Genomic DNA, 18,899 nt, shown 5'->3' on the forward strand with positions numbered 1-18,899 from the left:
CTGTGAGGGGCTCACACAGGAGCACTTGGGTTTTGCTTATGTGTCCTTCTAATGCCTTCTCTGTAGAAAATGTGCCCTGTAAGGTCAGTTTCCTGGCAGCTCTTCTGTGCTTTGTCTCTTCTCCAACAGTGGGTCGATTGTCAGGGAGCCCAGGATGGAAGCTAAGTGCACTGGTCATTGGTTGTTCTTTCATTGCCCTTCAGACAGCCCTTGCCCTGGTGGTCTTGTGCCCTCCCTGTCCGTTTGGTGCCTCTTTTATAAATTACACACGCAGGAAATGGTCCTGGATCTGAAATAGCTATTCCTGGTGACATTCTAATTCTGTGGTTTAAACCTTAAAACAAACAAACCAAAGTAATTCCCTGGATATTGGTGGCTACTGGTGTGAAGAGCATGGTGGGGTGCCTGTTACTTGGATGAGCTTTGATCAAAGAATGGCATCAAATGATAATGGACATTGGAGGTATAAGTGATTACAAGGAGAATCACAGATCTAAAAAACTGGAATGGTGGTTAATACTTTAATTGATCGAGATGATACAGCAATATTTTTATTCGTATATCAGTACAATATTTAACTTTTAAAGGAAGTGATATTCATCTTAGCAGAGGTGTCTTAGCACTGTATTTGCAACACTGGATGTTATCCACTGAGCCTTGGTTTGGGGAGGAAAAAAGACACCGACTTCCCCAAGTAAATCGTTCTCTGAACGTGTTTTACACAGGAGTACAAATTTGCCAGCACTCAAAAGGGGCTTGTTTACAGTACTTTAATCTTGTTTTTCACTTTGTAAGCCCTCCATAAACTGAAATACTGAGCTACAGGCAAACCTCATTTTATTGCACTTACCTTTATTGCTCTTTGAAGATACTCTGGTTTTTTTTTTACTCAAACTACAGATTTATGGCAACCCTGCCTCAAACAAGTCTGTTGGTGCCATTTTTCCAATAACAAGTGCTCACTTTGTGTCTCTGTGTCACATTTTAGTAATTATCTCAATATTTCAGACTTTTTCATTACTGTTGTATCTGTTCTGGTGACCTGTGGTCAGAGATCTTTGATGTTACTATTGTCATTGTTTTGGGGCACCACAAACCATGCCCATATAACATGGCAAACCTTATCAGTAAGTTTTGTGTGTTGTGATTGCTCCATGAAAGCAACTGTTCCCCCTCTCTCTCCCTCTCCTTGGGCCTCCCTATTCCCTGAGACACACAGTATTGAGATTATGCCAGTTAATAACCCTGCAATGCCTCTAAATGTTCAAGTGAAAGGAAGAGTCTCATGTCTCTCACTTTCAATAAAATTCTAGAAAGGATTAAACTTGGTGAGGAAGGCATGTTGAAAGCCAAAATACACTGAAAGCTAGACCTCTTGCACCAAACAGCCAAGTTGTCAATGCAATGAAAAGTTCTCGAAGGAAATGAGAAGTGCTACTTCATAGAACACATGAATAATAAGAAAGAGAAACGCCTTATTTCTGATATAGAGAAAGTTTTAATGGTCTGGGTAGAAGATCAAATCAGCCACAACGTTTCCTTAAGCCGAAGCCAGAGCAAGGCTCTAACTCTCTTCAATTCTCTGAAAGCTGAGAGAGGTGAGGGAGCTGCAGCCAAAAAGCTGGAAGCTAGCAGAGGTTGGTTTATGAGGTTTAAGGAAAGAAGCCATCTCCATAACATAAAAGTACTAGACAAAGCAGCAAGTGCTGATGTAGAAGCTGCAGCGAGTTATCCAGAAGATCTAGCTGGGATAACTGATGAAGGCAGCTACACTAAACAACACATTTTCAATGTAAACCAAATAGCCGTCTATTGGAAAAAGGTGCTGTCTAGACTTTCTTATCTAGAGAGTACAAGGCATCGCCTTTTCTTAAAGCTTGAAAGGACAAGCTGACCCTTGTTAGGAGCTAATGCAGCTGGTGACACTAAGTTGAAGTTAGTGCTCATTTTCCATTCTGAAAATCCTGTGGCCCCTCAGAATTATGCTTAAATCTACTCTGCCTGTGCTCTAGAAATGGAACTACAAAGGCTAGATAACAGCACATCTGCTGACAGCATGGTTTACTGACTATTTTAAGCCCACTATTAAGACCTACTGCTTAGAGGCAAAAAAAAAAAAAAAAAAGAATTTCTTTCAAAATACTACTGCTACTCATTGACAAGATGCCTGGTCACCTGGGAGCTCTGAGGGAGATGTACAAGAAGACTGATGTTGTTCTAATGCCAACACAATATCCATTCTGCAAACCATGGATCAAGGAGGAATTTTAACTTTGAGCTTTTTTGGAAGGAATATATTGTGTAAAGCTGTAGTCACTATAGATAGTGATTCCTCTGATGGATCTGGGCAAAGTCAGTTGAAAACCTTCTGGAAAGGATTCAGCATTCTAAATTCCATTAAGAACATTTGTGATTTGTGGGAGGAGGAGGTCAAGATAGCAACATGAACAGAATTTGGAAGATGTTGACTTCAACCTTCATGAATGACTGAGTGGTTCGAAACTTCCAGTAGATTAAGTAACTGCAGATGTAGTGGAAATAGCAGGCAAACGAGAAGCAGAGCCTTAAGATGTGACTGAATTGCTGCAGTGTCGTGATAAAACTTTAATAAATGAGGAGTTGCTTCTTATGGGTGAACAAAGAAAACGGTTTCTTGAGATGAAGTCTACTCCTGATGAAAATACTGTGAACCTCACTGAGATGACTACAAAGGATTTGGAATATTTCATAAACTTAGTTAATAAAGCAGTGGCAAGGTTTGAGAGGATTGACTTTAATTTTGAAAAAAAAAAAAAAAGTTCTGAGGTGGGTAAAAGATTATCAAGCAGCCTCGCAGGCTACAGAGAAATATTTTGTAAAAAGAAGAGTCCCTTGATGCAGCAAAGTTCATTTTTGTCTTATTTTCAGAAATTGCCACAGCCACTGCAACCTTCTGCAACCACCACCCTGATCAGTCAGCAGCCATCAACATTGAGGCAAGTCCTTCCATCAGCAAGAAGATTAGGACTTACTGAAGACTCAGATGATCATTAGCGTTTTTTAGTAATACAGTTTGTTTTTAAATGAAAGTATGTACACCGTTGTTCTTAGATGTAATGCTATTGCACACTGAGAAACTACAGCATAAACCTAACTCTTATAGGCCCCAGAAAATCCAGAAATTTGTATCACTTTCTCTGTTGTGATATTTGCTTTATTGCAGCATTCTGGAATTGAACCAGCAATATATCCAAGTTATGTCTGTCTATTGAATTGGCTCAAGCTGTTAGCAGAGGCTTCATTTTTAGCACTTGAGACAGACAGTGGCCATGGTGCAAGGGAAGGTAAATATGTTTCTCATGAATGCTAATGAGGATTCATATTAAACTCTATCCTGTCTAATGTTAGATAAATGCTTCCATTTCATAATCCCCATACCTCATATGCTGTTTCTTATGCCTGTGCCTGACGCTCTATTTGCAGGTATTCTACTGATCTCTGAATCTGAAATTACGAAAGGAAAGCCTTATAAATCACACACACTGAACTCCTGAGATTTTCTGATGTTTTTACTCACCATCTTGCCACCCAACAGCATTCACTTGGGAGCTTATTACAATTGCAGAACCCTCGGCCCCACCCTGACCTACTACATTAGAATCTGCATTTTACCAAGAGGTCCAAGTGGTTTACATTCACTTGGAAGTTTGCGAAGCACTGGTCTACAACAGTGGTCCATGGAGCAAACCTTGAGTAGTAAAGCTGTAGTACAGTAGTTCTCAAACTTGATTGCACATTAGAATTATACAGAGAGTTCTGTAAGCTTCTCATCTCCAGACTTTACTGTAGGAGATTCTGTTTGTTAGAGTCGCACCTGGACATGGATAGCTTTAAAAGCTTCCCCAGTGATTCTGATGTGCGCCTAGGTTCTCAACACCTTGTTGATCCCAGGTGTGGGCCTCAGACTAACAGACATCACCTGGACCTGGTTAGAAATATGTCTCTCAGACACCACCCTGGGCCTGCTTAAGCAAAATTTGCATTTTAACACATTCCCAGGTGATCCATGATCGCGTTAAAGTTTGAGAGGCATTTACTGGAAGTTGCTTTTGAGAGGCGTTTACTGGAAGTTGCTTAGAGGCAATACAAAGTTGAGCCAGTCCCGGTTCTCAGGGGGATGTGGGCCTGTTAAAGGTAACTCCGCTTTTGGATGGGAGGATTCTCCTAACAGAGGTTTGTGAAAGTGAGTGCTCCTGGCTGTGAACCTCGAAATGATTTCTTCTGTTTTCTTTGGTGTGGTGGTGATAGGGAGTCCATCCAAACTACACCAGCAGGGATTGATTGATTTTCCTGCTTAGGAAACAGTATGGTTTGGTGGTGGAGTGTGAGTTCTTAAGTCGGAGTGCTTTGGTTCAAATTTTAGTCAATTCTCTCTCTAAATCATTTACTGGCACGTAATCAGTAATCATTTACTGGCACTTATTGAGTACGCAATAAATGCTGGCTATTGTCAGTAATAACAGTGCTTGAAATGTCTTTAAAACCTCTTCAAAGTCACCCAGTATGAATGGACTGTGGTAAAGTCGAATCGACTTGAGATGTTGTTTTTCTGTAATAATAACTCTAAGAGCCTTCAATTCCTTGACTCTGAGGAGGTTTAATGATAGTTTCTTTTATTGTCTTTACTCTATTTAGAAGCCCCACCTCACCGCAAACAAGGTGACATTTTCTTGTCAAGAGTAATACTATAAAGTCTTTAGTATAGAGAAAAGAAGATGTATTGAATAGTTACTATTGCGAAACATCCTAAAAGTTCATTATTCGTAGTTGGCATTCACTTAGCAACTATTTGAGGATTCATCACCTAGTATTAATAGTATTATACTTAGCTACAGGCCTGTCCCTTCTGTTAGGCCGTGGTCCTCTCAAGTTCTACGTTTTGAGACTTGGAGAACCCCGGCATAGTGGCCAGCACATATTGGGCACTCAGTTTTTGTTGAATGAAGAACTTAATGAGCAGCTGCTCTATAGTAGATATTAGGTGTCTCCTAAACAGGCAGATCAGATAACTTCAGAAATAACTCTAGTGCAGAGCCCAGAGAACCAGGCTGTATGGTTCTGAGGTGGGGATTACTTGCATCGTAGGATGTCACGGAGGTCCTTGTGGGGGTGCTGCATTTTGAGGTGGGCTGTGAAGGATGAGTTGGCTATGTGTAAAGGGTTGTGGGTGGCGTGGAGCAGGGTGACATGCCAGATAGAAGGCCCTGAACTATGGCAGGAGGAGCAGCAGCTGCTTGGATTTGGGGACTTGAGAGTGAAGGGAATTGTTAACCTCTCTGCCTCCTGTTCTGTTCATTGCCCAGACAGAACAGGTGTTGCTGCACTCAAAGAGGTTGTAGCCATTATGCAGTTGGCTTTCTAAAGCTTCTGTTAACATTTGAGGCATACCAAAAAGTGTAGACAATAATAAACACCTGTGATCTCATCATCCCACTTAGGAAATAAAAGCATTTCAGATGAATTGCAAACTCCTCTCCTGTTTATGCCCCCAGGTCTCATTCCTCTCTTTCCTTCCCTACGTAGTGGAGTAACCATGAGCTGTTGATGTTTATCATTCCTTCAGAGATGTGCATCTGTAATCGTTAGACAGTGTTTCACACGCTTTTCCACTTCACGTTCAAGCTATCTTGTTTCCTTTTGGGAAACTGGCCATCGTGTCTGAGTTCCTTCATAGGTGCAGGTTGCCTTTGCCCGGCAGAAGTGGCTGCTTTTTGAGAACATAACTATATTTCTAGATTGTCCCTTTCTGTCTTTACCCTTTTTTTCTCAGTATTTGAAATTCACTCTTAATTGAATCGGCCCTAGTTTGATCAGTTTAATTGCTGTATAGTATTCATTATGTGAACATACTATGACCTATTTTTTTCATTTTTCTATTTATGGGCATTTTGACTGTCTTATTATGTCAAACAGCATGGCCATGTGCACAGAGCCTTCATGTGGCTTTTTGGAAACACATGGAAGAACTTCTCTAGGCTGGGTATATATTTAGGAATAAAATTACTGCATGGTAAGTATAATCATTTTCTGGTAAACCAGAACATTCTTGAAAGGGCATATTACATGTTCTTCGAGTGTATAATTTTTATCCACTTCTGTTTAGAAAGTAATTTTTAGCCTTTCAAATCTCCAGGTCCTCATAATCCCCATATCCCAACAAAAATAGCAGGAGCCCCAGGAAAAGCATGGAAAAGAAACTAAAGTGAGGCTGGTCTCCTATCCCTGTTAGGGGCTAACACACACTCTGCCATCCATTGGTTAGGTCTGGCGGCCACGGCTTCCAGTGGATCTCAGCTCCTGCTGTCCCTGGTTTCTCAGATGCCTCTGTGGCAGTTGTTGCCTGTGTGTGACAGCTGTGTGTGTTGCCTGGCCACTTACGTGTCTGAAGCAGGCTTTGGACAACCAACAGGACAATAAATATTTTCACATCCACGAGCAGAAAAAACACAACTAGAAATGAAAACAGAAAATCACAAATTACATAAGATTAAGTGTGAATTTAACAGAGCTGAATTGTGTATAATATAAATGACTTAAATCTATTTTGTTGTCTATTTCAGTCATTTCTTTAGGACCAGGCTGTGTGTGCTGTAGGAAATTGCAGTCTATAAAATAGTTGTTCAAAAAACTTTAGTACTATTAAACCGAATCAGTGCCAAAGTTACTTTGTTTTGAACGGTGCTGGACAAATGTCTCCTTTCCTTTAAACGGCAACCACTCCAAATAAGCTTAGACAGTTGCCTTTTCTGCCTGCTGTCAGCTTGCTGTCTGGCTCTTAAAGAGTTAAACTAGAGGTTTGTGAGGTCATGAGTGACTTCATTGGGTCTGGACTTTTGAAGCAGGTCTCTTGGAGGGAAGCTCTGTTGAGAGAGGAGGCTGGGAAGAGGGGGACGTCCTCCTTCAACTTCTTTCAAGTTTGTATCCCTGAGCCCCTGAGGGATCCAGTAGCATTCTGGGAGAATGTCGCTGCGGAGTCAGTGTGTAGCAGTTTGTACTTGCAGCAGACGCAGCTTTAGAAGTACACTAAAAGAGCCCTTGCGGAAGATGAAAGTTTGCTGAGTAGATGGAATGGGAGAATGCTCTTCAATTCCTGACAAAATTATGGGCAGACTGTTTGCTGACGGAGGTAACTGGAATTTGGTGTATTGTCTTTGTCTGGTCTTAGGCAGTGCTGGATTATGTATAATTGTAATTGTAGAAACTTCCTTGGATTTGAAAATAGATTATTTCAAATGAAAAGCATTGTAAGGAGATCCTAGGAAAGACTTAGGAAAATGATCATATGTTAATTTCTAAATAAGGATGACAAACGAAGAGTATACTTATTACAGGGTCTACAATGTTTGGGCAAAATGAGATTTTTCCCTAGTGGAGTTGTGCTGCTCTTTGAGGTGCTTAGACATAGCTTGGTGTTCCTAGACTGCATGTGGACTCCAGCTACCCTTTGTGAAACTTCATCCAGGCTGTGGAAGGTCACTAATTTGAGCTTAGTCATGTAGTGGGGTCCGTAATGACTACTGCACAAGGCTATCATTCTTATTTTGGTATATCACTGCTCTGAAAGGAAAGTTGGCTGTGCTGTTAGTATGGAAAGATGATTCATCTTAGAATTCAACGTTTTACTGAAACTTCAAAGATTAACCAGTTATCTAATGAAAAGGGCATAGGGAGTTTTTTTCCCCCTGGAGCTGAGGGAATTTCAGCCTCACAGTTTCTTTCTGGGAAGGTTTCTGTTGTGATGTTCACCAGGCAGGGGATAAGTGAGGTCAACGATGCTAAAGAAGGGGAAGTGAGCGTAGTCCGTTGATACTATGTCCATTTTCAAGATGCCTGAGATAGAAGAATAATTCATGACCATCCAAAAACCCAGCAGGAACTCCAGGGCTTGATCTTCCAGGGTAGTCAATGATTGTAACAGGCATATTTGTGGGTATGCATTGGTAAAATTGGCATTTCTTGCCTTGACTATGGATTGTAAGTTCTTATTTCCAGTATTTTTTAATGCCATTTGTCTGGCTAGCCCATCAGTGTAAAAATTTGGCCTCTTCTGTTTGGACATTTTGTTTCATAACTTTAGTAAGAAATGACAAAGAGAATACTTGAGGGAAAAAGGCCATGAAACATACGAGAGGCCTCAGCAGCGTGGCTGTGAGTCTGACTTAGGAGTCATAGGCCCATAGGCTTAAGTTTTACTCCTTACAGTTTGGTCTCTAACAAGTTACTTAACCACTCCTGAAGCTCAGCTTCTTCGTATATGAAATAGGAATGATAATAGTATCTAACAAGAGGGGTGGTGGCTGTGAGGATTAACTAGTGTGTAGTGCATGGGAAGCAATTACCATAGTTCCTTCTGCTCTAAAAAAGCTCAGTAAACATTAATGATCATTGGCTATTACGATGTTTAAATTGTGCTTCCTTATGTCAGGCACGTGAGGACTTCGATGTTAGAGCATGATGGTGATGAATTTGAAGTTGTGGGCAAGCTCACACTGTAAACACATCAGGGCTTCCTTGTGGCCAGGTTCCTGGGTAGCACCTCTGTTCTCATCTCAGTCAGTTGGGCATCTCTCAAATGCAGCCTTCAGTAGCAATGGGGGCTGGGAGAGGAAAATGGGTAGATTACTGCAGGCCCATCAGCGCTTTGTGAAAACATCTGTGTGCTCATGTAGTGTGGAGGGCGTGTCAGTTTCATCATAAATATGGGGAGCAGCATTGTATACACATATACCCCATAGGCAGCATGTGACCCACTCGAGAAATGACTGTCAGAAACTGGCCATTGTGTCTGGGTTCTTTCATAGGTGCAGGCTGCCTTTGCCCAGCAGTGGTGGCAGCTTTTTTAGGACGTGTCTGTATTCCTAGATTGTCCCTTTCTGTCTTTACACTCGAGGAGTTGGTAGCTATGCAGCTGTGTGAAAGCTGCTTAGCTTCTCTGAGTGCCTGGTCTGAGTTTCCTGGTCTATCACTTGTGGATAATATTTTTATTCCATGGTTATTGAGATTAAATGAGATAAAATATGTGAAAATACCTAACAGAATAAGTACTAAAGACTTTTTTTTTTTCCTGCCTCAAAAATGGCTCAATTTCTTTTGTTACAGTCAAGGGAAATTTTTGTAAAATTTGTAAATAAGAATCTTGTTACACTTTATAAAGGTCTTACATTTAGTTCAGTGTTTCTAAAGCTCTTGTTTAAAACTGTTGTCTTGTGTGATTAGTTTATATCATCTGATGTCAGTTTCTTTTTGCTTTCACCACTTTCCAGTGTAGGCTGTCATCCTTATGGCTTTTAGATTGAATTTTGATCTAGTTTTCAAAGATATTATGAAAGGAATACGATGCCAATGGTAAAAGTTCAGTTGGAAGTTCCTTTGGTCCCACTCCCCAGAAGCAATCTCCACTGTCAGTTTCTAGTCTATCCTTGCAAGGCAGAATCCGCGTAGCTCTTTGGGAGCTGATTTGAAACTGCCTTGTTGGTGCAGAAGTACAGATGTGGTAGGGAAAGTTCTGTCGGGCTTGCCAGCTCCCTGTGCAGCTCGGTCCCTCCCTGCAGTTCCGTGGCACAGTGTCTGGAATGTCTGGAGCTCCCTTGACGGGAACCGCCCGCACAGCTGGGTTGTGTCACCAAGAGCCGAATGTGCTTGACAGGTCTAGCTGCAGCCATGCTGCTGTGGGGCGTGTGATTAACCCAGGGATCCTGTAGGATAGTGAATAGCTCCCCTCGCAGCAGAGGGCTGTTCTGAACCCACTCTGGAATCCTGTTCTGAAGTCCTGAGGAGGCAGAGCCTGCCTTGGGTTCCAGCTGGGATTTTAGTCATTGTTTAGCTGGCCGGAGGCTGTGGTTCAGTTGGCCCTTTGGTCTACTGTTATATTTGGCTTTTTGTCCTGAATATCTTTGGGTGGAGGTAGAGTAGAAGGTGCTGAATACGGTTGGAAGATGTAGCCTTAATTTCTGGCCTTGTTGTTTACCAGCTATGACTTTGGGTAAGACTTCTTTGGTCCTCAGTTTCTTTACTTGCAAGATGGGACTATTGTGAGGATGAAACAAAACAACTATGGGAAAGTGCTAGATGGACTGCAGAGTGCTCTGTGGATTTTTTGGTTTGTTTATCTTATTGGATGTTCAAAGGACAGTGGCTTATTTCTCTTACCTGTTGAGATACACTGAACTGTTGATGCTGCGGAGGCCAAGGACCAGTTGTAGCTGTCTGGTGTTCTGGTGTCCTTGCACTTTGTCTCGCTTTTTTGGAGATCTTTTGTCCCCTCTGTTCTTGAATGCTCCTGGTATGCAGAAGAACCTGTATTCAGAAGGGAGGGGGGCAATAGAGTTTCTGTGTCCAGCATGTTCTTAAGGAAACCACTCCCTTTTGTTGATTCAGCTGGTCCTTTATTGAGGCCCTGCTGTTTAGCAGGGGAACCTCGGTTGGTCCAACTCTGCTATTGATGGTGAGACTTGGGAAGAGTTGTGTCCTCTCATGACCCCTCAGTTTGCCCATCTGCAGAAGGGGTTGGGCCACAAGACCTTTTTGTGCATGGGGAGGAGAGATAGTGACTATCTTTCCTTTTCTACGTCTCCTTTACCTTGCTGTATTCATCGTCTTACTGGGCAATTTTTGCCTCCTTTTAAATAACTTATGACAATTGTCCTAGAAAACATAGGACAAGTGAGTAATGAGGCTGAACGTCAAGCTGAGATGCCATGTTGACTTCTGAGAACTAAATGAATGAAAATCTCTTAAGGGTGACAGGGTGTTAAGGATGAGTATCAAATTGTCTTGCCTATAATCTCCTGACCTTGACATCACTTTGTTTTTTATCATCCACAGCTGATCGTGTTTGATCAGGGCTTCTGGGTCTCAGATCCATTGTTATAGGAGCTGTGAGTACCTGAAAGGAGCCGGGGAGAAACGATGTCATGACAGCTGGTGGCTGAATTAGAGATGCCACCATGAGAAGACATGGAGAATGAATAATTCTTTCAGCATGAGGCAACAATCCCTTTGGGACAGGGGAGGGGCCTTTGCCAGGCTACATGGGAGATGTTTGCATTGCTGTGGTTCTGGTTTTCAGTGCTTTTCATCCGTCCTGGTTTTCTCAAGCTCTTTATTATCTATATCTTGTTGAACAGAGGAGTACATCTATCCTGTGTGGACATTTTAGTCTGGCTTTCCCATGGCAAGACTGAATTCCTAGATGACAATAATAAGATAACATTTGTATTTCTTCAGTATTTTGCCGCTGGAAAGATAAACAAGAAGAGTTAAATCTCTCTCTGCAGCTGATGAACCAGAAGGCTCATTAATGGCTCTAGTAGTGGGAGACAGTCACTGGCTGCTAGAACTTGTGCATCTAGCCAAGTCCCTTGGGGAACTCATCGATTGGACCAAGTGTTGGAGACCCATGGACGATGTCCTTCTAGTTGAAACAGTTTCCCTTAGATATAAGGAGAAAAGTTTACCTTAGAGATGAGGGGACTCATAGTTTCAAAAGACAAGGTCAGTCAGTAAGAGGAATGAATCCACCTCAGAGATTCATTGCAGAAGGTCACTTCCAGTAGATGGCACGGCTGATAGTAGATTTGTAATTACTGTAGTGCCTCTGAATGATCTCTGGCCTCATGGGAGCACGTAGCCTATGAATGCTGTTGCCATAGTTGTGAGTAGGAGGATTATGCCGATATTTCAGATTTCCAGAAATGTAAATGATACATAGTATAAACCTCGGCCAACGTGTAAGAAGAGGCAGATGAAAAATATTGAAGTGTTGTTAGCAAGAAAATAGTGGACCATTCAGCCGTAGTTTACATCTCGGCTGATATGAGTGACTGAAGAGAAGGCAGTTGAGTTGTCTGATGCCTAGTGCATGGCCAAAGATAGTACTGTAATAATCTAGAGGGTTAGACAGGCACCAAGAAGTGAACCGAAGTTTCATCATATAGAAACGATAGATGGTGTGAGGAGATCAATGAATAATTGTCTGTGATTAGAATTCTCTGTTTTAGACCCTTTCATTTGCAATGTAAGTGGAAATTCTGTTGGTTTAGGATTTGCCACTTTTTACTAAATCCCTTTACCTTGCATAAATTTTCTAACAAGTAGATGAATACCTATTTGGTTGCTAGGTGTATAAATGCTGCTTCGGGGCTGGAGGCAGGGATATGGCCAACAGGTGTAGAAGATAAACCTAAGGGTGATGTAAGGTGATTTTGGCCTTGGATTTTCTGACATCTTGACCTTTGGAAGCAAATCTGTCTCATCTTGCATTACAGCTTTGAATTCATCATTGATTGACTTCGTGGAAATTGCATAGCTGAGCATTACTAAAAAGCTTAAACATGAGGGAACCAAGAAGTATCCGCTTGAAACGCAGCCAAAGAATGGCAGTTGCCACATTTTTATATGACAATAAATAATCTAGGCCATAATCCCCACCGTCTCTGCATTCTGCCCCAACCAAGAGTGAGTTTACTGGTCATTCTGGGACTCCTCTGTAAGCAACAAGCCAGTCTTGTGATAGTAATTTCTTTCTTTAAAGGAGAAAAACATTTTTAGTAACAACAAAAATAGGCACCCACCGCTACACACACATGCAAGACTATTTCTAGAAGCATCCCTACATGAGAGAGAACATACAGCACTTAGATTTGAGCCACAGTCTTATTAAGCGTTTAAAACTTCTTCACCACTGCTACAAGCTGCTTCTCGGTTGCATGCCTGGCTTGGCTGCCTCTGCATGGGAGGTGGCTGTCTCCTGAGTCAGCAGTGTCTCTTCCTGTGGCACCCAGTTCTTCTTGGGAGGTCTCAGGGCCATGTAACCAGGGGACCAGCTGTGGCAAGAGGCTAGGAGATCCATCTGCAGATGCTAGGTTGCAGGCCAAGGGTGGGGTTGCCCTACTCAGTATGTATTAAGTATCACAATCCACGTTTCATTGGCTGGGGTAGAAGTCATATTTATCTTGTGTTGCATTCAGTTTTAGAAGACACATCTGAAGACTGTCTGATGTAACTGTACACCAACGTGGTTAAACACTGAATGCCTTCTTTTAGAGAAAGTTACTTCATTGTAAAGGAAGTAACAGGATTTAGGCATTTTTTTTTTTTTTTAAATTCTCAAGCTTGTGTATCATGTGATCAGCAGCCAGCTTTTCTGTGCTCTGATGCTGTTATTTTCACCTGCTTTCTTGATGGCATGTGTTCCTTCCCCTCTTTCTCTTCCCTGCCTTTACAGTCTGCTTTATCTTCAACATTCTTTGGGTTGTCATGGGTCTCTTTCTTCCCTGAATATTTAACCAGGCTCATGTCTCCCCTGTTGTTTCTGCAGCCCACATCCTATCTTGCTGAGTCTCGCTAGCCGTTCATGGAGGAGTACTTTAGTTGTTATGCTGCTGGGGGCATTGCACATCCAAGGCCAGCGTGACTCTGATCCCAGGGTAGCCTTGTGTTTGCGGGTGCCACAGAGGGTCACCAGAAGAGCATTGTGCTGGGAGTCAGGAGACTTTAGCTGTGGCCCCAGCTCTGTTTATATCTAAGTTCTTCATCTCTCTCTGAAGCTTTCTTTTACTTATCTGAAAAATTAGATTTGATTAAATAATTCACACGGTGTATTCCACCTCCGAAAACTCATTACTTGACTGTACGAAATCATACTAATTCTGGCTCCTTAGATTAGTTCTTTGTGTCCAGTTAGGATCTTTTATTCAAAACAAATTGAAAACAATGAGGATACTGGGATTGGAGCAGGTAGAATATACCAAAAAAGTAGCAACAGTGTGCATAGCTCGCCCAGTGATTACGGCGGAGCAAGGGGAGGGAGGGAGAGAACGCTTTTGGCTGGTTTGCAGTCTTCCTGGGCTGCCTACACAGCTTGACGTTTTGCATTGTTCTTTCATGGAAGTAACATCCACTGGTTATCTTCAGTCTGAGTTGACTGATTGGAGATATTTACTTTGAAACCCCAATTGCACCTTTTCCAGGAAGGGAAGCACCAGGACAGTCGGAGATCATACTCCAGTCTCTTTTCGTTGGCTCAAGTGACTGGCTGATGGTGCATCTTCTCCATCCCTTTTCAGAGAGGCCTGGTTTCTCGCATGAAAGCAGAAGTGTGCGCCTCAGCAGCTGAAGTGAAACCAGCATGCAAGAGGTGAAAGGCAGTGTCGAGGCCAAATCGGGAATTTCTTGACTCTTGCTTATCCAGGGCATGGGTATTGTAGGCACAAATGGAGGAGAATTTTTCTCCCTTTAGAGTTAAGGAAGCATGGGATTGGCAGTGTGGGGCCTGGGATTTTCCTGGTACTTCACATTAGCTCTGTCTTTGGCTGTGTCACCTACCCGTTTCTGAGCTGGCCTCGTCTGTAAGATGAGGTTGTTGGGCCAAGCCAAACAATTTAGGGTTTTTTCCAGCACCAACCTGCCATAATCTGTAATTTCCCTGTTCATGAGCAAGACCCCTAGAGAGATGTGGCAAGTGAGGGCAAAGGGAGTTGAGACCAGTCGGTTTTGCAGATGCCTCCTGTGCATCCTGCAACTTCTCTGCGGGCAGAGGCTTCCTTTTAATGTTTGCACAGCACTAAGTCCAGGTTACCACGAGATGTATGAAAATTGATTGTTACTTTTGGTCAGTGTACTGATTTGTTGGCATTTGTTCATCATTTGTCAGCAGTCTGTGGCCCTCTCTGCCAGGAATACAACCTCCCAGAGACATTCATGGCTTCCCGGTGTGAGTTTCCCCAGGAGTAGCAGTAGAACCTTCGAACCCCTGTACCTTCACAAGGAACATGTCTCCCTCCAGGGCGTGGTAGAAGCTGTTCTACCGATAGTTTCCGTCCCCTACGTTTCTGTTCATTTGATTTTTCTTCAAAAGCCTCATGGACATTCATAGCCCCACAGTCTCTTTTAAATGTTGGCATTCAGGTTGAAGGGCTTGCTTGTGCCCTTGAGCCTTAGAGTGAGGTTTAGCAGGAAACATCACTGTTTCTCTAAAGAAATACTTACCTTTGCCTTCTTGGTAATGATATCCCAGTCAAAACATTTGTATTGCTACTGATACGGTCAAACACATGCGTTAAATGGCTTATTAAGAATATTTTTTGATCATGAGGGAATCTGCAAATCTTCCTTCTATCTCTTTCTTTTGCTTCCACAGGGTAACTTTGCAGTCAAATTGATAAGCGTTTAAAATACATCCCATCTCCACAAAGAATACCACTCTAGTCACTCCTGGAGAATGGAATGCTTTCGCTAGGTTCATAGCATTGACTTAAGCGAACAGTTATCGAGTGGAGATTATTACAAGTGCATTTAATTATTCATGCTATTGGTCAAGAAATTTAAAGGATTTCATTTAGATGTGTTTATTTTCTTCCAAACAGTAACTTCAGTATTCTTTCCCACAAAACGCTGAGACTAAGTGACTAGTTTGAGTTCCCTTCTTCCGCCGTTTATTTTAATTTTCTTTGTAGAGGTGGGGTCTTGCTATGTTGCTCTGGCTGGTCTCCAATGACCGGCCTCAAATGATCCTCCTGCTTTGTCCTTTCAAAGTTTTGGGATTAGAGGTGTGAGCCACCACACCCACCCTCTTCTGCTGTTTCTAACTGATGCTGCAGTGAGCCTGTGAAACTCCTGCTGTGAGCAGCAGGGAGGGAGAAGAGGGAGTGAAAGAGCTGCAGCGGCCCTCATGGGTGTGGCTGACACTGCCCACAGTGTTGGTGGCGGCCACCCCAGAGCACTCTCAGTGTGGACGCACCTGTCTTCCGAATGCCCTGCTATGCACCTGGAAGGGACGACTGAAGGTCTGATGAGGGGGTTGCCACCCTGCTTATGTCACTAAGTCTGAGAATGCAGACAGGACCACGTGAGTGGGACAGTGCAACCGCCAAAGGCCCAGGGGACCCCATGCACTCCAGGAGACGCAGGGTTTCTTCAGCTCGCTACCGAGATGACAGCCGTTCCTCTCCAAAGTCATATCTGTGATCAGTACCCTTCAACTCATAAACTACCTATAATTTATGCTGCCAGCTTCTAGAAGTAACAGAATCTCAAATCAGAATGGTAGTAATGAAATATTCTGTTTACTTTCAAAGCAATATTCTAATAGACAAGATACCATATTTTTACCTCATGTTTTTCCTTTAGAATATACTTACCCTCAAGTTAAAATTTTATCCCCTTTACATAACAAGATTTTAGAAAATCTAGGCCAGTTTGAACTCCCATGACACGCTTTGAGCCATCCATGGCTGTACATTCCCAGATTTTAGTGCAAAGCCTTTCCCACCAATTTGGAATGAACTGATCATTGTAACCAGCTCTGTATGAAACGCTTGTTTAAGATCCCAGCGCTGTAGTGATGTCATTTTCTTTATACCCAAAGTGAATGCTACACGGACTAGCTTATTCTGGAATTTGACTGTACGATTCTTCTCTTGGTTAAAATGTTCCATATTAGAGGAGCCCTGCTAAGTGAACAGTCTCCCTTCTACATTGGTTTTTGTGCTTCTAACTAACTTTTCTAATAATCTTATTTTTCCCTGAGGAAGCAATCCATCCTATTTAATGTGGAGTAGCGGTTGTGGTTGGAATTGAAGACAAATCCAGTACGTTCTATTCTGATTTTTTTTTTCTTTTTTAGCATCAGTGTGTTTTCAGTAGAAGTGATTCAATCTTAATGTGGTTTGGGCTCAAGGGTAGAGAACAATAAGAGCTATAAATATAGTAGACAGGAGGGGGATCATGTTGAGTCAAGATAAAGTCTACTTTAAGTTGTTTCCATGTAAGACCTCGAACTAAAAAGAGGAAAGGTGTTAGATCTCCTAGGAATCATTATTAGAGTTTTTAAGTTTCTGATGGAAGGTATAAGTGTCTATCTTAAATTATTTATATATTAATGAAATACAACAGGGAAAAGATCAATTTGTAAAAAACTTCACCATCTTTAGAATTCTCAGGGGACCCAAGGGAGAAGGGGAAGTTTATTTTCGTTCTTTCCATGGTACCTTCGTATTTGAAGACTAATGATCAGAGCTCTTGGAGTTTTTAATCCTGGGGAGATACAGCTCTTAGATAATTATAGGTAATTTATGAGTTAAAGGGTGCTGATGGGAGTCTTCCCATAATTATGTTAAAATTTGGAACCCCATAGAGCCAGCTGCTGGACGTCTGCCTTACAGGACCAGAACTCAAAACCCAATGGGCAGAACCTTGTGTAGGATTAACCTTGTTTTTTTTAAATCAGGATATTTGTCTTCATAGCCCAGCTTGCCCATTTCCTGACAGTATTGCCTTGGGTTAAAAAAAAAAAAAAAAATCTGTCTTATAAAGTGGTTATAGAATACCTGCTTCCTAGAGATATTGTCAGGATCAATTGAGATAATGCTTATGAAGTGCTTGACATGGTACCTGGAACCAGTAAGTGCACAATAAATGTCAGCTGTCATCATCATCACCACCACCATCATCAGTACTTGAATATACCTCTATTTTACCATGCTTTTTATATTAGCTCCCTTAATCACAAAGCCCAGATTAGCAACAAATCACAGTATGGCACACTCATTACTTTTCTACTTCTCTATTCTTTGTGCCATTTTTGATGCCCTCAGATCAGGGGTGTTAGGTGAGGACTGAAATTGTATCTCAAAGCTGTTATTGGAAGAGGAGAATACACTGTAAACCCAGAATACAGAGTGCTCTGAAGTATCTCAGTGGAGGAGGGATTTTCCTAATACCTCTTATATTACTTCATTATACGAAGGGAAAGGGAAGAAAATGGAGAAATTAAAATGTTCTTTGAAATTTGCTCAGATGTTTAGGTATGGTGATTCTAATTCCTCATGCTAGAACTTGTGTACCTAGAGCAGTAACTCTTGCTACTGGGTTCCTCTAATACTACTGATGGTTTTATTTTTTTATTAACAGCTATAGCAAAGGCAGCCTTTTTGAGTGGTATATTGACTGTGGAAAAAATAACATGGAAAATGAATTTCTCTTTATAAAAGAATAATACGAAAATGTGTGGGTTTTTGCTCAAGGAAAGTCCATGCCTGGTTCCATATGTTCTGGCAAGGGGGAACTTCTGAAGAAGGCTTCTTCTGTACCTTAACATTGCATGTGGCTTCGTTTAATCAGTGCATTCATCCGTGATCGATATTTGTCTAAAACCTTTGCTGAAGAGCTCTTCTTCACTGAATATTAATAGTCTGTATACTTGTAAAGCCATACAATTTTTTTTTTTTGTAGACGGAGTCTCGCTCTGTTGCCCAGGCTGGAGTGCAGTGGCGCTATCTTGGCTCACTGCAAGCTCCGCATCCCGGGTTCACGCCATTCTCCTGCCTCAGCCTCCCGAGTAGCTGGGACTACAGGCGCCCACCACCACGCCCGGCTAATTTTTTATATTTTTAGTAGAGACGGGGTTTCACTGTTAGCCAGGATGGTCTCGATCTCCTGACCTCGTGAGCTGCCTGTCTCGGCCTGCCAGAGTGCTGGGATTACAGGCGTGAGCCACCGCGCCTGGCCAAAGCCATAGAATTTTGTGAGAGCTATTTATCTTAAATTATCCAGATTGCTCTCAAAGAGAACCAAAATTGTTTTTCCCGTGTAAATCCCTTATGAGAGCATTTTTATGTCCTACTTGTAAGTAGTCTCTACAATGCAAAAGGGTTATAAAATGGCATGTAGACTTTGGAAGTGTGCAATCTTCAGCTGCCTTGGGTTTATGGGAATTCACATTGTGATGCCGCATAGAGTAGCTGTGGCTTTGGTCTGAGCTGCTCTGGCTGTGGGCCAAATGCTAGTTGGTGTAACCCTCAGTCAGCAGATGTGAGGCTCATTATGGACCCAGCAGTAGGTACTTTTTGCTTCTTCATATT

At 42.2% G+C, this 18,899-nt stretch overlaps 1 protein-coding gene across 12 annotated transcripts in view; it reads left to right on the forward strand.

Annotated features, from left to right (window-relative positions):
• Positions 1 to 18,899, forward strand: part of PSD3 (pleckstrin and Sec7 domain containing 3) — a 575,483-nt gene that overhangs the window by 226,988 nt on the left and 329,596 nt on the right. The window contains exons 1-2 of one of the 12 annotated variants that reach the window (XM_058443510.1): positions 6,897 to 6,953; positions 10,864 to 10,916. The exons of 9 other annotated variants lie outside the window; for them this stretch is intronic. The gene's annotated coding sequence lies outside the window, so the exon portion shown is untranslated. Of the gene's footprint in view, positions 1 to 6,896; positions 6,954 to 7,052; positions 7,166 to 10,863; positions 10,917 to 18,899 lie in introns of those variants that run through there. 2 more of the 12 variants (XM_058443509.1, XM_058443511.1) reach the window with 2 other exon arrangements.

This window comes from Hylobates moloch, unplaced genomic scaffold (genome assembly GCF_009828535.3).
Source record: "Hylobates moloch isolate HMO894 unplaced genomic scaffold, HMol_V3 SCAFFOLD_8, whole genome shotgun sequence".
NCBI classification, from domain to species: Eukaryota; Metazoa; Chordata; class Mammalia; order Primates; family Hylobatidae; genus Hylobates; species Hylobates moloch.